Below are 6146 nucleotides of genomic sequence, written 5' to 3'. Positions count from 1 at the left end.
GAACCTCTGCATGTCCCCCCCCACACACACAAAAAAAAAAAACATCCCATGGATAGTGGTAAAGGCTAAAACTGAAAACTCAAAAACAGGCTCACTCCTCTGATAATGGACTCCCAGCTTTGAGCCCCTCCTCTCTCTCGGGAGTCTGTACTCCTTTCTATGCAATAAATCCACTTGTGCTTTGCACACTCTTGGACTCAGCCCTTTATTTCTATACTGAGAGAGAGTCTTGAACCAGGGTGTCCGGCATCCCCAATAGGAGTGAAATAACAGTAACCCTGCAGTTTTTCTCTTTCCTATTATTAATACCATAATAAAACTAATCATTGTGTTAGTGTTAAAGAAGCCCTGCATTCCTGGAATATATCCCATTTGTTTAGTCATTTATTTAGCTTATTGATTGAATTTGATGTCCTAAATTTTTTCTTCATATTATCCTTTATTGATCAAAACTTCCAAACAAAGGTAGCCTCTCCCTAAAACTGCCCCCCTCTGCTGCCTTGGCACCTGCCCTTACCCCTGTCTCAGCTACCACAGTGCAGAGCAGTAACTGTCCCAGGGCCCTGCAGCCCTATGAGTTCGTTAAGTAGCAGCTTAACAATGTTAGCTGAACGAGTAGGTGGTGCTCCCAGGGCTGCCTGCCACAAGCCAGCATCTCCCATGATTATCTTCAAAATCCAGAACATGAGCACTCGCTCAGGTCTGGCGAAGGGCGAGGACTCTCCTCCTCTGAGACAAGCGTGGCATCTGGGTCTGCACACCAGCAGCTGCCCCACTGCCTCGGTAGCACGCATGGGCTTCTCCCCACACCGAGCTGGAACTGCACCTCTGCCCTTCACCCCATCTTCAGAGACCACACACACATATCCACACAAGGCTGCTGGGGGCAACTAATAAGGCAGGGGACTCGCTTTGTGGCATCAAAGGTCAAAGAGGAAGAGCATCATATCTGGTTGGTTCATGCACTGCTGGATACTTTCCAGCTGGGTGACAGCCAGGGCGCAGGCCTCGGCAAAGCGGTGGCGTCCCTCCTCAGTCAACTTCCAGAAGCAGGAGCGGGATGGGGTGATGGCCGCGACCTGCATACTGACCGGCACTTTCTCAAAGCTGTCTCGGAAACACAGGTTGTGGCGGATGGTGTTCTTCCAGCCTTCCGGAGCCATTCGGAAAAATGGAAAGTGTTGTCGAGTGAAACTGTAGATCTGCTGCATGTTGAGGCCACGGGGGGAACTGTTTCTTAATGCCAGGGCAATTAGGTGGAAGTAATTGAGAGGGGGCCGGGGCCAGAGCCTCCCCTCCTGGCTGCTGGGTTGCTGAAGCCTCCGGCTCTGGAGGGGGGCCCTTTTGTGAGGGGATGGGATACCCACACAGGAGCTGTCATCCTGGTCCTTGGCCTCCTCCTCTTCCATGAGCTACCAGCTGCTGGGGGAAGACGAAAAGTGCTTTGGCGACGGAGACTGCTCTGGGGAGGAAGGCGACAGTGCTCCGGCCCCGCAGCCTCAGGGCAGCAGGCATCTTCCTGATGGCAGGGCAGCCAAGGGCGAGGGACCGCGCCCACCAGTTCCTTCTTCTCGCTAGTCCCTTGGGCTTCCAGTTTTCCCGGTGGGTACACGATCTTGGGGTTCACCCACATCCACAGGTTGGGCTCAAACTCTGGACCATCTCTGTTAGCATGGGGCTTCTTCTCCAAAGGTAACCTTGGTGGTTCGACTATTTGAAGCCTGTACCTGGCAAGGTTCTGCTCGGCCACAGGCAGGTGCGATGTGGTGAAGGCCAGAAAGGTCTCGTTCTCCATGTCCCAGTCCAGCAGTCCCGGGACCTGGCCATGGAGGTTGGCCCAGACTTCGAGCTGCTGGAGTTTGAGGTCCACCTTTAGGAGAGCACAGCATGCCCAGCCGCGCATGGGGCGAGCCGAGAGAGACTGATGTCCCAAATTTTTAACACATTTTATCTTTAGCGATATCTTCAGTTCGTATTAAAATTAAGAGGAAGGTACAGAGATTTTCCAAAAATATCTGCTGCCACAGTGGCATAGTCACTCCTCTTATTAATATGAACCTGACCAGTGTAGTATAGTTGTCATGATTACATTTGATACATCATTAACACCTCAAATCCATAATTGACACTAGGATTTTGTATTGAAAACTTAATGAATTCATGCAAAGTTATAATAATGTGTGTCCATCATTTTATTATGCAGCATTTCATTACTCTAAAATCTTATCTGCCTAGTCACCCATTTCTTCCCTCTACAATCCTGTCAACAACTAATCTTTTTACTAGATTCATAATTGTGCCATTCTGAAATGACACATAGTGATGAGAACGTATAATTGTTCACGTCAACTTCTTTTACTTGGTAATACACCAAAGATTCCTCTGTGTGTTTTCATGATTTGTTAGCTCATTTCCTTCTAGCAACAAACTATTTTTTGTATGATACAACACAGCTCACTCATACATTCACCTATATGAGAATATCTTGATTATTTCAAAATTTGGTTGGATTTTTACATTATTGCTCATGAGGAAATTTGATTTTTTCAATCACCGTGTTTGTTTTTCAGGATAATATTTTCATTATAGGATTAGTTCAGATGTATTCCTCCTCATCTTTTGAAAAGCATGTAGAATTATATTTTTTATTTCTTTCTAAAATACTTGAAAGAATGCATCAGTGTAGGTATCTGGGCCAGGTGATGCTTTCTAGGAAGATTTGTAACTCTGACTGTATTTTGCTTTATAGATATTGGTTAATACAGGTGGTGAATTTCTTCTTGACTGAGTTTATCTTTCAAGGAGCTTGTCTATTTTATTTATGTTAGCATGGTTCTTCATGAAAATCTGTATTAATATCTCAAGAATTTGTACTAATATCACATTATTTTCTTCATTCATAATTTGTGCATTTTCACTTTTTCTTGATCAACCTGAGTGGATAGATGTTTATTACCTTCACTATTTCCACACATGATTTTGTTACCGTGGCTTTTCCCATTTTTTCCCCAGTTTTACTGAAGTTTTTCTTCTGTCACAATGAAGTTGGTCATGAAAGCAGGCTGGTGTGCAGGTGTTGAGAGACAAGCACATTTAGGTTGCTTGGCTCAGGGTCAGTGGTGCGGCTCTTTGACCTTCATGACCTTGAGGCCATGCTCACTGCCATGTCCTGCACTGTGCAGTGCTGTGGGTCATGCTTGGTGCTGAGATTAATTCTAGGCAGCCAAGGGGTGAGCTGAGTTATGCGTGGGGCGGAGGCCTCACAGCCAGCAAGGTTCAGGAGGCCATCACACGTGGGCAATCTTCTGATAGCAACAAGAAGTACCCCAGAGTTGCACTCGCTGGCCTTGGTGGACATGGTCCTTCAGGGAGCCACCTGGCCCTCACAGCCACAGGTCCCTGTACCCAGCAGTGACTCCAGCCCCAGGCTCCACCTCTTTCCCTGTGGGGCTGTCCTTGTTCTCCTCAGTGGTACTGGTGACCCTGCTCCTGGAACAGAGATTGGGGAGCTGTGCCAGGGTTGAGTGGCTAAGGCCAGAGGTGCTTTGGGGTCCCTGCGGGAAGTGCTGCAGCTCCTGGGGCTAAATTTTACTGATTGTATCTTGCTTGCTGTAGTTGATTGGGATGGCTGTAGGAAGTTATAGCCTTTGCAGCTTATAAACCAAAGAAATCACCACAGATCTTAAAGTAAGAGTCTCAGGACGCAGCCCTGACAGGATTGAGGGCCTCTTGGGTGCCTGCTTCCTGGTTCCTAGATGGCTTTTCCCACAATCCTCAAGTGGATAAAGGGTAAAGATTCTCACTCTGTCTGTTTTATAAGCCTCTGATCCTGCCCGAGCACCTTACAGCTTTATCAGGCAATAACACCATCCATGATTATGTTTCAGCATTTAAATGGTATGTTCAGATCACAGCAGATACTTATTTTCACTCTCTATGTGGTGCTGTGACTTTAAGTTGCTCCTCTTTTTCTAGTGTCTTTAGTTGGAAATCAAGTTCATTGATTTCAGACTAATATCAGGGGCTTCGAAATTTTTCATTGTGTTTTTTCTTTAAAAAAGCTTTTGAACCCCTTTCTACAGACATTTATCTCTAAAATTTTTCATTAATGTGCCCTGATAGCTACGTTAAACAAGTTCTCTTATGTTGTATTCAATTCAGTTAAATACTTTCTGTCTACTTGCTCTTGGACTCAGGTTTATTGCAATGTGTGCTACTTACTTTCCAAGTATTTGAATATTTTCCTGATTCCTGTTTGTGTTATTTCTTTCTGATTTGATTGGTTTGTATTCATAGAGCATAACATATCATTTGACTTTATCCTTTTATTAGTGTATGTTTTATACTCTATGACATCTACTTTGGTAAGTGTTCTATGGCTACTTGAGAGTAATGTTTTGAATTGGATATTCTTACTGAATTTCTTCTTACTTGTTCTGTCATTTGCTGAATGAGAAGTACTGGAATCTCAAATGATATTTCTAATTTTTTAAACTATCTTATTTTATAGCATGCATTTGACCTTATTAGATGCATAAATATTTAGAATTATTATATCTTCTTGGATAATTGAACTCATAATTTTGAAATTAATTTTTAATTGCTTATGGGAGTTGTGACTATGAAATTAACTTGCTAAGCCTCATGTTCCTCACTTTTCAGTTTTTAGTGTTAGTGTGCTACTTACAGATTATTGTAGTTCAGCTTATGTGTCATCAAACTAGTTTAATTTCATAGTTTATTATTCAATTCTTCTTTATTTTAGATTAATAAATTATTTTATGATTTAGTTGTATATCTATTTCAGGAGGAATTATTAACTACAACTTTTTGTTTTGCTATGATACAGCTGCTTTACCAATGATAGTATATGATTTTAATCATTAGAGTCCATCTGGAAGTAACTATACATTATATGTGATACAATAAAAATATAATATACTTTAAGTCTAGGAAAAATTGCCGTTTTTCCTTCAGAACTTTCCTATGTCTCCATTTGGTGGGCTATCTGTTATTCACTTGAAGTTTTATCAAAGATCATCATCACAGTCTCAAACTTATGCATTTTTGTGATATATAATTTACATTAATGCCTATCCAGTACAGTGACAATTTCTGACACTGTAAGTTATAACTTTATGAGTGTTATTAGTTTTAAAAAAATCTTCCACACTTCTACTTATCATTTTTGAGATTTACTTTTTGATCAGCTAAGCACCTTAAATACAGCTTGATCTTTTCTAGTCTTGCTTTCATGATTTGTTGTGTGCTCAGCCTATGTCTAAATTCCTAGTCCTAAGGCAAAAACTTTTCTCGTTACTCTAATCATTGTCCCATGACTTGGGAGTTTTTCAGTCTGGCTGCTGAGAATGGATGTTTAATCTCAGCTCTCTATGAACACAAGGAAGAATTTCCTCTAATCTTTATAGATTGCACACCCATAATCTTTTTTTTTCTAGTGGGCATGCACTGTTTAGGACTCCACTAAACATCCAAACAAGGCCCTCCAAATGTCTCCAGTGTTCTTTCTCATTACTCTGTTCCTCTCCAGATTTCCCTATGATAGCTCACTGACATGATGTTCCAGAATACCCAGCTTCATCACATCAATACAGGGAGTCTGTACACTACACCTCAGTTCCCTCTCCCTGTAACAGGGCATGGAATCTCTCTGCTAGGAGCTGCAGAATTTGAGTTTACTTTAACTTTCTTTTATCTTTCATATATTGTGTTCTTTGCCTCAGGTCCTTTATTATGAAAATTGGTGATAAATGCAGGTTTTCTCTTTAGTGTCTGATTGTCTCATGTAAGGAGTTAAAGAACAATTTTTACTTCATCTTGGCTACAAGTAAATTTCAGCTGAGCTTCAGCATGTGGTATACACTGGTTGGAATACTCTTCATTCTTTTCTTAACTGATATGTTTTAATCCTTTATGTCTCAGTCTACTCATGTTATCTTCAGGAAAATGTTCCCTAGACCCTGTGTGGATTGAATTTTATTATGTGGTTATTAAATCATTATCTTACTAAATCCATCTAAATTCAGAGTTGTAATTTTATTTTAATTTCCTCTCCACTAGACTCTAATCCAAATAAGAACAGAAAATTTGTTTTATTTGCAGAGCCTAGTACAATAATGTCTTAC

At 41.6% G+C, this 6146-nt stretch overlaps 1 long non-coding RNA gene and 1 pseudogene across 1 annotated transcript in view; one reads left to right on the top strand and one right to left on the bottom strand.

The window, feature by feature from the left end:
- Positions 1-6146, top strand: part of LOC103346842 (uncharacterized) — a 399916-nt gene that overhangs the window by 113984 nt on the left and 279786 nt on the right. The gene's annotated exons all lie outside the window — the stretch shown is intronic.
- Positions 290-4784, bottom strand: LOC127489180 (forkhead box protein R1 pseudogene; annotated as a pseudogene).

This window comes from Oryctolagus cuniculus (genome assembly GCF_964237555.1).
Source record: "Oryctolagus cuniculus chromosome 17 unlocalized genomic scaffold, mOryCun1.1 SUPER_17_unloc_1, whole genome shotgun sequence".
NCBI classification, from domain to species: domain Eukaryota; kingdom Metazoa; phylum Chordata; class Mammalia; order Lagomorpha; family Leporidae; genus Oryctolagus; species Oryctolagus cuniculus.
Note: the sequence above shows the minus strand (reverse complement) of the source record. Positions and strands in the feature narration are given on the sequence as shown.